Source organism: Suricata suricatta, chromosome 6 (assembly GCF_006229205.1).
Source record: "Suricata suricatta isolate VVHF042 chromosome 6, meerkat_22Aug2017_6uvM2_HiC, whole genome shotgun sequence".
NCBI classification, from domain to species: Eukaryota; Metazoa; Chordata; class Mammalia; order Carnivora; family Herpestidae; genus Suricata; species Suricata suricatta.
The window spans coordinates 126,679,664-126,692,017 of NC_043705.1; the positions used below are offsets into that span (position 1 = coordinate 126,679,664).

At 37.1% G+C, this 12,354-nt stretch overlaps 1 non-coding gene across 1 annotated transcript; it reads left to right on the plus strand.

Annotated features, from left to right (window-relative positions):
- The first annotated feature begins 4,811 nt into the window (after positions 1-4,811).
- Positions 4,812-4,918, plus strand: LOC115295052. Its single transcript, XR_003910285.1, has one exon. It is a non-coding gene; the product is annotated as a U6 spliceosomal RNA (small nuclear RNA).
- The last annotated feature ends 7,436 nt before the right edge of the window (positions 4,919-12,354 follow it).

The following is a 12,354-nucleotide window of genomic DNA, read 5'->3' on the forward strand; positions in this document are numbered from 1 at the left end:
TCCAAAACATCTATTTCTACATTGGTGTGATATCACTATAGAACACTTTGTATGTGGCTTAGATTAATTTTTTTATGATTTTCCTCTTTTTACATTCTATTCCTTTTTAAAAAATTTTTTAACTTTTATTTATTTTTGAGAGAGAGACACAGAGTGTGAGTAGGGGAAGGTTAGAGAGAGATACAGACACAGAATCAGAAGCAGGTTCCAGGCTCTGAGCTGTCAGCACAGAGCCTGACGCGGGGCTCGAGCTCATGAATCATGAGATCATGACCTGAGCTGAAGTCAGCCGCTTAACCGACTGAGCCACCCAGGGGCCCCATCTTTTTACATTCTATTTCTAAGCAAAGTGTGGCATTTTATATTTTTAAAATTTGAGTGTTTATGAAAAAAGATACTGCAAAATTAAGTCTAATTTTTTCTATAATCTTACAAAATTATGTTCATTTACATACATTTATTACATATATTTATTGCAAATACCACAACAGAGACCAATTAATACCAATGGTGTTGAAATGGAAATCGGTTGTATTCTTAAAAATGAAATAATAGTGAAACCAAGGTTTTGTACACTCTTTCCCTCATAGGTTACCATTTTAACCGTTACTCTTATCAGATTTTGATTTATCACTTTATTCATTCTTGTAGCTAATGGGGAACAAATTACTTATTACTCATGAAAGACACTAACTACCTAGTGTTGCAGAAAAAGAGAATATTACCATTTACATTTAAATGAGATTTGAAATGTTAATGAACAGATCCAGTATTCTAATTATCTCTACAAATACTTTAAATTAAGGTGAACTTTTGTAGATGGATCATTCCTTGAGTCTTAGTCTAGAGTGCCCTACAGCATTGCTTGATAGCATCTAAAGTGTATAGCATACATATTAGATACAGGTATTATTATGATGTAAATTATATAGTTAACTAACTATAATTATTAATAAATATACTATTTTACTGTAATGAAGGATCATACCCAAATAATATATTTTTAATTTATAATATTATGACAGTACTGATTTGAGGGTTTGATTCATTTCTTCATTCATTCTGGTTAAAAAAATAGAGACACCAAGCACCTGGGTGGCTCAGTCGGTTAAGCATCCAATGTCAGCTCAGGTCATGATCTCACAGTTTGCAGGTTCAAGCCCCACATCGAGGTCTGTGCTGACAGCTCAAAGGCTGGATTCTGTGTCTCCCTCTCTCTTTGCCTATCCCCTGTTCACATTCTGTCTCTGTCTGTCTCAAAAATAAATAAACACTAAAAATTATTTTAGAAATAGAGACATGATTGGCTAGAAACAGTTTTAATAAAAATTGCCCATACAACATAGATATTTCCTTCTTATCTTAACATAATACTTTTTACAATGCATCATGCATTTGTAAGCAGTATATAAGAACAAAATGGAAAAAAATGTAATTTTTCAGTAGTTCACTATGCTTCAAGCTACCAATGAACATGAATTCAATATAAAAACCTTCCATCTGACTAAATGTAGTGACTCACAGGGAAAAATATAAAATACACACATTTCATCTTTTTTTCATATCCTTGTTTAAATATTTGCAATCTCCTGGAAGAGGCCAATGTGCTTTCCACCCAAATTTATCCCATTTTCTTGATAAATGTATTTGATGAAGCATCCCAAGTATGACAGCATCTCCGGTATAGAAGAACTCAAGTAGTGACGGACTAAGAGGAGCCATAAGTATTGTAAAGAAGTTAATAAAACATTTTGGATAAAAAAATAAAACAATAGGATTGCTCATAGGCATTGAGGGTAAGAGTGGCAGAAACAAAAGCTTAATATATTATCTACTTATTATCTGCTTTAAATGGGATTGAAAAAACTTACAGTGAATTGAAGGTAATGGCTACAATGTTAGCACCGCAGAATGCCTTGTCATAGCATTTGGTTTTATTTGGCCGTAAGAGTGGCTTCTTCTTCCTCCATGGAGAAAGCCAGTACATCAAACATTAGATTTATGTTTTAAATCAGGGCAAAGAAGAAATAGGAAGGTGACCCGCAGTCATCAATCCTCCCTGATGTCACAAAATTTCATGCGGATCAATAATGACGTTCTTTATTAGTCTGCCCAGGCTGCTAAAACAAAATGCCATGGAATGGTAGCCAACAGAAATAAACCTCTTACAGTTTAGAGACTCAGGACGCCTGCATAGTTGGGTTCTGGTGGGAAGCTTTTTCCTGACTTCGAGAAGACTGCCTGCCTGCTGCATCCGCACATGGCGGAGAGACAGGGAAAAGGAGTTCTCTGGTCTCTTCCTATAAGAGCACTAATCCCAACCTTATGGCCCTACCTTCAGGACATAATATAACCTCAAATACCTTTCAAAGGCTCCACCTACAAATAACACTGTGGTGGAGGGGTAGAGCTTGAACACATAAATTTTGGAAGAACACAATTCAGTCCATAGCATTTCACCATTTTTGTGCTCCCAAAATACAAAGATGAGACAGGCAGAGGACAGACATTCCAGTCCAAACGGGAGAAATAGGAAAGAAAGAAGGGGTGATACTTCTTAAGCAAGTCCAAAACTACCAGAGAAAATTTTATCAGATCTTAACACACAAGAATAATCCTCCTTGGTTTATTATTCTGCCCTCCAAGCCCACCAGGGTGGCAGCTGGAAACCAGAGCCCCTGCCCCATTCTTTGAAACTGAAACTAAAGAGGAAAAAGCCTTGTCTCCCAGCCTGTGATGGGAGTAGAAGCCCTGATGATCTCTGACTTGACGTTGTCATCATTTTCTCATTTTCTTGGGGAATCATGCCTATTCGCAGCAGAATAGATCTTTGTCCTTTCTTGTAGAATACAAGAAGTCCAATAGCATTCCTTCATCCTTTGCTGTTTGATCTGCTCCTTTTAGTTCAAACTGGCAATGTCTTTGCTGGTATAATCCTATCTCTATTCTTAGCATCTACATCAAACAGCCGGTTAGTTTCACAAATCACATCCATAATCTCTATCAAATGGTTACTCAGGCATACCTTTAGTATTCCTTCAGATTAAGCTGTCTCACGTTTTGCAATATAAATAGGCTGGGTTTTTTTGGCTTAGCAAACCCATCCTGAATCTTATCTTTCTCCTGTCATGTTTTACTGTAAGCACTGAGGACAACCAAAAGGGCTCTGTCATTCACTTTGCTTAGAAATGTCCTCAAATTATCCAATTTCATCTCATCCAAGGTGTACCTTACACAAAACTAGAACACAATTCAGCGAGGTTCTTTGTAACAAGAATTGCCTTTCCTCCCGTTTCCAGTTGCATCTTCCTCATTTTTGTGTGAATGGCCTTTGCTGGCCCTATTTCTACCAACATTCTGTTCAGGATTATTTATGTATTCTCTCAGAAGGTGGTAGATTTCTGTGCAGCTCTCATTTTTTTCCCCTGAGACCTCATCAGAATCACCTTTATGTAAGTTTCTTTATGCCAATCCCAGTTTTTCCCAACAAGCACCTCAGAACACTTCCAGCCTCTACCCGTTAGGAGTTCCGAAGACATTCCCACATTTTTAGGTCATTGTTACAGCAGCACTCCTTCTGTGGTGCCATTTCTTGCTGTAGCGCAGGTTGCTATGACAAAATGCCACATACTAGGTAGCTTCAACCGCAGATACTGATTTCTCACAATTACGGAGGTTGCGAGTGTTAGCATAAGGAGTTAGCTAGGTTCTAACAGGATGCCTGTAGGCTAGCAGAGATGAACTCCTGGCCAACTATGAGGGAATCAGAGGTCTGTCAGGCATCTCTCCAAAACGAAACCACCGGAAGCAATTTTAAACTAGACAAGCCCAAGATGGATGACAAAATAGGCCAAAATGCACATTATTCTTTCATTATGCTTTATTACCATACTAAATCTCCTCCCGAAGGATGCCATACAGGAAACCCATGACCAAAAAAGAAAAAAACAAAACCAAAAAACATGTAACTTTGTTTCCAAGAAAATTCTGCCTCAAGTAATGACTATCCCACCCCCTTGTAAACAACTGTCAATAAGACAGAAACCCAAGCTCTAGGGGAACAGCTCTCCCATGGGCTCATCTGCCCTCAGATCTTGAGATCGTCACTTCCTCTTTAAAAAACTTTTCTGTTTGAGGTGGGTGACTCAGTTATGCATCCAGCCCTTGCCTTCCGTTCAGGTCATGATTTCACAGTCTGTGAGTTTCAGCCTGCATGGGACAGTGCAGAGCCTTTTTGGGGATTCTCCCTCTCCCTCTTTCTCTGCCCCTCCCCCGCTTGCTCACTCTCTCTAAAAAAATAAATAAAAATAAACTTTAAAAACTATAAATAAACAAACTTTCCTGCTTGTACTGCTTGCACATCCACTGTGTTGTGTCCTGGACTTCTTTGTCATGGGGAGACCAAGAGCTTCCAGCGACATCTTTTGGATGAGCTGGACAAAGGCTCCAAGGGCTCCGTCTCACCAGTCTACACAGCAACAGAAGTCTGAGATTAGAGTGTCAACCCATGGATTCTCTTCCTGGTTTGTAAGTGGCCCTTTTTTTCCTTCTTCTCCGTGTCTTTACATGACAGACAAACAGAGCAATCTCTCTGGTGTCTACTTACACGGGCACTAGTTTTCTCGAGAGGACCTGACGTCATGACCTCACCTAAATCTAACTATGCCCCAAAGATGCCATCTCCAGACAGCATCCCGATGTTAAATTTAGAATGCTTCCTTCCTATCACATCCCCACAATTCAAAAGCCATACACCTCAACAATATTCATCTCAAGCAAGGAATCTTCAATTTCATCTAGTTTTGGTGCCAATACTCATGCCAACAGCATATATACTGAAATCAGAGTGATACAGAGAAGATTAGCATGGCCTCTGTGCAAGGATGACACGCAAGTAAGTTTGGTGCTATAATTATTGTCATATATTGCTCTATTTATTAGGAAGCCAAGATATTTAAGACTGGTAGAAAAGTTTCCTTCAGCTTATAGAAATAAAGAGACTGAAAAAAATGGAATGAGCAGTCTCATATCTACTTTTAATGAAACAATAAAACAGGAGCGCCTGGGTGGCTCAGTCGGTTGAGCATCCAGCTTCGATTCAGGTCATGATCTCACGGTTCGTGGGCTCAAGCCCCACGTTGAGCTCTGTGCTGACAGCTCAGAGCCTGGAGCCTGTTTTCAGATTCTGTGTCTCCCTCTTTCTCCGACCCTCCCTTGCTCTCTCAAAAAAATAAATAAAAGTTTAACAATTTTAAAAAAGCAAATAAATAAAAAATAAAATAAAACCAAACAAAAAACAAACAATTCCAAAAATATAATGCCAAGATTTTAGGAAAACATCCCGTATGGACCCCCACCTCCCACCAAAATCAAACTCCTCCACCAGAAACTGAGTTTGACTTCCTAATCACAAAACTAAATAGTATTGTCAATTTACTATTAGATTTTAGTTAACATATAAGTAAAAACCTCACATATGTATTTGTGCAAAAAAATGGAGAAATTACAATTTCATTAAAAAAAACTCAAAAGAAACATAGATATTAAGAACTATCTCTCAAATTAGCAATTTATTTATTTTTTAAATATAAAAATAGTCAAATATAAAACAAAATAAAATAAAGGTTAAAGTGTCTTCCTAAACTTAAATTCAGTGGCAAAAAAAATCAGAAATGAAAAACTAGGTAAGTTTTACAACATACATAAAAACAATTTGAAAAACAAATTTTATAAAGTGCAAAACAAGGATTCCTGGGTGGTTCAATCAGTTAAGTCCCCAACTATAGATTTTGGCTCAGGTCATGATCTCAAGGTTTGTGGGTCTGAGTCCTGTATCAGGCTTTCTCCTGGCATGGAGTCTGCTTAAGATTCTCTTTCTCCCTCTCACTCTGTCCCTCCCCCACTTGTATATATGTGCACATGTGCACTTGCTCTCTAAGAAAAAAAAGGTAAATAAAAAATAAAAATAAATTAATTAAATAAAATCAAATATACAACATATAATAACATCACACAGTTAATGTTAATCCAATTTGTACTTTTAATTAAGCAATGATGCCAATTAAAAACATTTATGATGCACCCAGAATATACGGAAAGCTACCTTAAAGTATAGGAATTATAACAGAAAGCAGAAGAAAAACTTTAAGAATGTAGCATAAATATTTGGGCTTATTTAATCTTTTCTCATTTATAGAAATTTAATCTTTTCTGGTCACAGAATGGCAGTGAGGACTCCCCTCCCCCAGTGAGAAAATAATTCAATTATGATCTTGGACAGAATAGACTGCTTTGGTCACTTGACCCCAATTAGGCCAATACAATCCATTTTTCACTCCTTGTGCACTTGAGACACAGCGTTTTGTTGAGGGCGATGCATGTTCAAGAGCAGTTAATGGACTTGAATAAGAATTTGTCCCAGGGAAATTTGCCAACCAGCAAAGATAAAGTTTGGTGGTTTTATTTTTATTTTTGTTTTGTTTTTTTACCAAACTGCTTAAAGAGTTAGAGAATGACAAATTACAAAAAGAGTAAGATAAATTAGATGCATAATTAAGAAGAGAAGCTAAAGAACGGTAGTGAGTCATTGTGGTCATCACGCTCTTAGTTCCATTTTTTTCTTGGGTCCTAGTTGTATTATAATGTCTAAATTCTGTAGGAGTCTGGAGTTATTATAATAAATCCCTCTTCTGGGGTGCCTGGGTGGCTCAATCGGTTAAGTGCCCAACTTCGTTCTGCTCAGGTCATGATCACACGGTTCGTAGGTTCAAGCCCCGCAACAGGCTCTGTACTGACAGCTAGCTCAGAGCCTGGAGCATGTCTTCAGATTCTGTGTCTCCCTCTCTCTCTGACCCTCGCCTGCTCTTCTCTCTCTCTCTCTCTCTCTCCCCCCCCCCAAATAAATAAAAACAGTAAAAAAAAATTTTTTTAAAAGTTCCACTTCAGAAAGCCTAGTGAGTCTTTGTCACAGGGTCATATGATTGAACATCAAGACAATACAAAGTATAGCCTATATACGGTTCTCCCAAAGGCAAAGGATGCAGGATAGCAGGAGAAAAAAAAAATAGCTAAGCAACAGCTTAACAGATAAGCAGTGAGGACTAAGAATTCCAGGCACAGCTTCTTATGATGCACTTAGTCAGATTACAGCCATCAAGATATGTGCAAGAAATCTTAGTTTCAGAGAAACTTTAACAAAAGTTCCAGCAGTGTCTTTTTTTCCTTCAATTTTTTATTTAAATTCTAGTTACTTAACATATAGTGCAATATTGTTTTCAGGAGTAGAACTTCATGATTTATCACTTACATATAACACTCAGTCCTCAGCATGGTGAGTACCTTCCTTAATACCCATCACCTATCCAGCCCATCCCCCCACCCATCTTCCTCCATCAACCTTCAGTCTGTTCTCTGTCATAAAGAGTCTCTTATGATTTGTTTCACTTTCTCATTTTTCCTCCTTCCCTTATCTTCATCTCTTTTGTTTCTAAACACATATGTAAATGTAAAACCTTTGGTTGTGAGCATAATTTGTTCTAGAAACAAGTTTGTAATCCAGTGCACTTGCATATCAAAGCAAATTTCTCCATAAGACATAATGGAAACTCAGATGATTCATTCCACAACCCCAAAATATTCATATAAAAATGTAATATAATATAAAATAATAAAGGAAATACAAACTATAAAGAAAAATAAACCAATTAACCTGCACTTACCTTTGAAAATATTCATGGCTGGTGTGAGGGAGACAAGAGAGAGTAGGATTATTGTGTAGGATGACTTTCACTATCACTAATGGTTGTTGGCTACAGTACAGTATTTAATGTAACTGGCAATAAGGCAGCAGAAGAAAGGGTCTATATCTGCAGACAACCTCACCGGGAAGGAAGCAAAGCATTCCTAAACTTACTCTTGTGTGGAAAAGCAAAAGACAGTCCATAGGTGGTTTGATATGACAAAAATACACTAGTGCAAGTTGTGAGCACCTTCCAATGTTCTGAAAAATTCACTGATTTCTGCTAAACACTGTGGCCTGAGAGTGAGCATCCAATCATGGAAGGCAATCACCCAATGAGAGAGAGAGAAAGAGAGAGAGAGAGAGAAAATGAAGGAGGAGGAGGAGGAGGAGGAGGAGGAGGAGGAGGAGAAGAAGAAGAAGAAGAAGAAGAAGAAGAAGAAGAAGAAGAAGAAGAAGAAGAAGAAGGAGAGGCGGCTCAGTTGTAACCATATGACATTCAGAGTCACATGCTACTCATATTGTAAGATGTTGCTAGTTGATCAACTTAAAATTTATTAGAAATGTTTACTTATCTTGCTGAACACTCACAGAACAAGTTACTTGCAATCCAAGGTTTTACTGTATATGTACACACATACACACACACACACACACACACACACACACACACACACACTGGAATAATGATCAGCCATCAAAAGGAATGAAGTCTTGCCATTTGCTATGAAGTGGATGGAACGAGCATGTATTATGGTAAGTGAAATCAGTGAGAGAAAGACAAATGCTACACGATTTCACTCATATGTTGAATTTAAGAAACCAAACAGATAAACTTGGGAGAAGATGGTGTAGAAAGGAGAGTGAGGCAAATCAGAAAGCAGACACCTAATTATAAAGAGCAAACAGGATTGCTGGAGGGAAGGTGGGCAAGTGATGAGTTAAATGGGTGATGACCATTGCACTTGTGGTGAACTCTAGGCATTGTATACAAGTGATGACTCACTAAATTCTACTCCTGAAACTCATAATACCCTACATGTTAACTGACTGGAATTTAAATAAAAATTTAAACCTATAAATAAATGAATACATAAATAAGTAAATAAATAAATAGGTTTTGTAAGATCCCCCTCCAATAAAAGTACATTTGAAAATTCCTTTATGTAGTAATTTTTTAGAAATACACATAATCAAAGAAATGGGTTAACATTCCCTATAATGTTGTATGTGTATTCCTAGAATTGAACAATTAAATCCATAGATTGCAAGTGATAGAAGCCAGGATTCTCGTTATTGGAGAGAAAGTTACAGATAAGCAAGACCAGGAAGCTGGAGTTATACACGTGGTAATAGATTAGAACTAGAGACATGAGGATGACCAAACAATATAGATACAGATAGTTACATATAGCAGTTCTTATATGTACATAAATATGAGGCTCTCCCAGGGTTGCTATCGGCACTGGCACTTTCATTCCCTTGTCTGTCAGCTCTGTGGTCTAGAGGCAAGGACATGGAGGTGGCAGTAAGTACACCAGAACTACTATTCTCTAGTATTAAAGGGAACTGGCACTCCTTGCAGACATAGGGATTCGAGAGCTGGGACCCAGCATATGTAACATAAGCCTGGAGAATCTTATAGGGCCAGAAAGTAAGGAACCGTTTAAAAAGTAAACACACAATGGAGTTATGTCAAAGAGACAAAGGAGCCAACTGAATGAGCTTCCAAAGGCCAAACTGGGACACTATGAGTGGCAAAATTCAGTGCTGGATTATAAGCCAAAAAATGAAATACTCATATGTCCTCACTGGCATACGTTCATACTGTCTACATACATACAAACACAGATGTGAGAAAAATGGCAATCTTCTGTGCAAAAGAATTCAAAATAATTTATATAAAAACTCTGTTCCAAGGGAGATGAAGGATAACTCTCCACTTCATAAGCATGCATTGCACATTGTGATTTTCCAAAAGGCACATTATGGAAAAGAGTGAAAAAAAAAACACTTTCTTAGAGAGAAATCTGACAAATATTATCACAGTCAGGTGATCAAGATTAACAAATGTTAGGTCTATTTGATGGCATATGCCCTTGATATGAAGTGATAAGGATGACACTTTATTTCTGAGAGGATTTTCCTCTCAAGAGCATAGGGAGCTTATCTACAAAGTGAGACTAAACATCAGAACATATACCAAATTGAGGAGCATTCTGCAAAATACCTAACCAGGATTCCTTGAAACTGTCAAGGACATGAAAACGAAGAAGACCTGAGGAACTGTCACAGCCAAGAGAGGGTTAAGGAGACGGGATGGCTGAATGTAATAGAGAATCCTGGATGAGATCATGAGATGAAAAAACAAAAAACAAAAAACAAAACAAAACAAAAAACAAACAAACAAAAACCACAACACTAGGTAAAAACCAAGGAAATATAAAGTAAGACTGATGTTTAGTTAATAATAATGTATCAATAGTTTTTCATTAGTTGTGACAAATGCATCCTACTAATAGGAGTTGTAAACAATGGAAGCAACTGGATGTAGGTTAGATGGAATGTATTGCTTTTTAAAACGTTTCTATAAAGTTAAAACTATTATAAAATTAAGTTTACTTTGAAATCCATATAAAAACATAAGGAGACTTTTTTTTAGTTTATCTATTGTTATTTTTAAATGTTTATTTTTGAGAGAGAGAGAGAGAGCAGGGGAGGGGCAGAGAGAGAGAGGGAGACACAGAATCCAAAGTAGGCTGTAGGCTTTGAGCTGTTAACACAGAGCCTGACACTGGACTCGAACTCACGGACCATGAGATCATGACCTGAGCTGAAGTCAGAGACTTAACTACTGAGCCACCCAAGGGCCCCAGTTTATTTATTTATTTTGAGAGAGACAGAGAGAATGTGAGCAGGGGAGGGAGAGAGAGGGAGAGAGATCATATTAAGCAGTCTCTGCACTGTTAGTGCAGACCCTGACATGGGGCTCAGTCTCACAACCGTGAGACCATAATCTGAGCCCAAATGAAGAGTCAGACACCTAACCAGCTGAGCCACCCAGGTGCCCCATATGGAGACATATTAAATGGAGAAATTTAATAAGTCTATCAACATCCATATTATGCAGTTATTTACCATTTTCAAATTTGAAACTTTATTGCAATAATCACTCTATTTGTGTAAGTATATAACACTCTAACACACTATAACACTATATAAAATATATAAATAATGTATCTTACTATAGCCAGTATGCTTCATGTGTGTATTGATTCCTGGGTATATAACACCGTATCTTCCTATACATCTCAATTGCCAACTGTATTTGGGAAATTAGTTTTAGTATTAGTAGAAAGTTTTATAACTCTGAACATCCCCTTTTTAACACACTAATATTATTTTTATGAGAAATAAATAAGTAAATGAAAAATTTTATTCTAGTAAATTCAGTATCACTACATTTTTGGAAGTAACCTATTCTTTATAAGTAATGAGGAGTTGGTTTATTTTAAACTCTCTTTTGCAGAGATATTCAGCACACATGGCTGTCCTTAGGCTATCTAGCAATTAGAATTTGGGAAACAACTCTTCTGGGTTACTGCAGCTATTTTCTTCATCCTGAGAGCTTATCATTAATTATAAGTCTTTTAGCATAGTTCAGAACTCAATAATAAAGGTTCTGTGATTTTTAGCCATATGAGGACTGGTTTGCTCTTCCTGATTACCAGAATCTCAGCCCACAGCTGGTTTGCAGAACCTTCACTGAACAGATACCACCTTACCCCCCTCTATGCTTTTTCCTCCACCTTGCAATCTAATCTGCCTTTACACAGTTGTTTCTTACCAGAGGCAGTTCCAAAACATCATCCAAGCCCAGTGTTTTCCAAACAAATAGAAGAGTATGGTCAGAGTCCAGAGGTTGGCAAGTTAACCTTATTTTCCTCCCTCTGTAGTCCTGTTAGTTTACATTCCATGGTGAGTAACGCTCTCTCCCTTTTTTAAATCTACATTAGGAATGCAAAACTCTATGAACATTTTCTAAATAAGGAAAACTGGTAAGGCTATGGCTATTTCCATGTTTTGTTTTGTTTTTCCACTGCATTTACAGGGTTTTTTAAAAATGGGACTTTCAAATTCTGGTGTATAATAGAACAGATAAATGTGAATGGATTGGGTCATGTCTCAGTTACATACTGCTCTTGTAATCCAAGACACTGTTTTAGGGATTATTGCAATATTAAAATTTAGATAGAAAGGTAATGAAAAAGATGCATTGGGCATACACAAGCAATTGTTATTGTTACTTTTAAAGTTTTTTTTTTCATGACAAGACAGTTCAGCTATAATGCTCTTGAGTATGCTTGAAAAAGACAATGAATAAAGGTACTAGGCTATGCTTCTGCCAAGATAAAAGGGGTACGTTGTATATATATTTGATTATACAGCTACATTTTCAGAAGTATTTTCAACATAAAATCTCATTGACTTCAATTAGAATTTGCAATCTAAGTACACCATATGGCTTTGCTTAAAAGCAATGAGACTATTAAATTTAATTACTTTTATATGTGTCTCGCATGGTAAAGGTGCTTGTTAAAGGAGCAGCACTATAT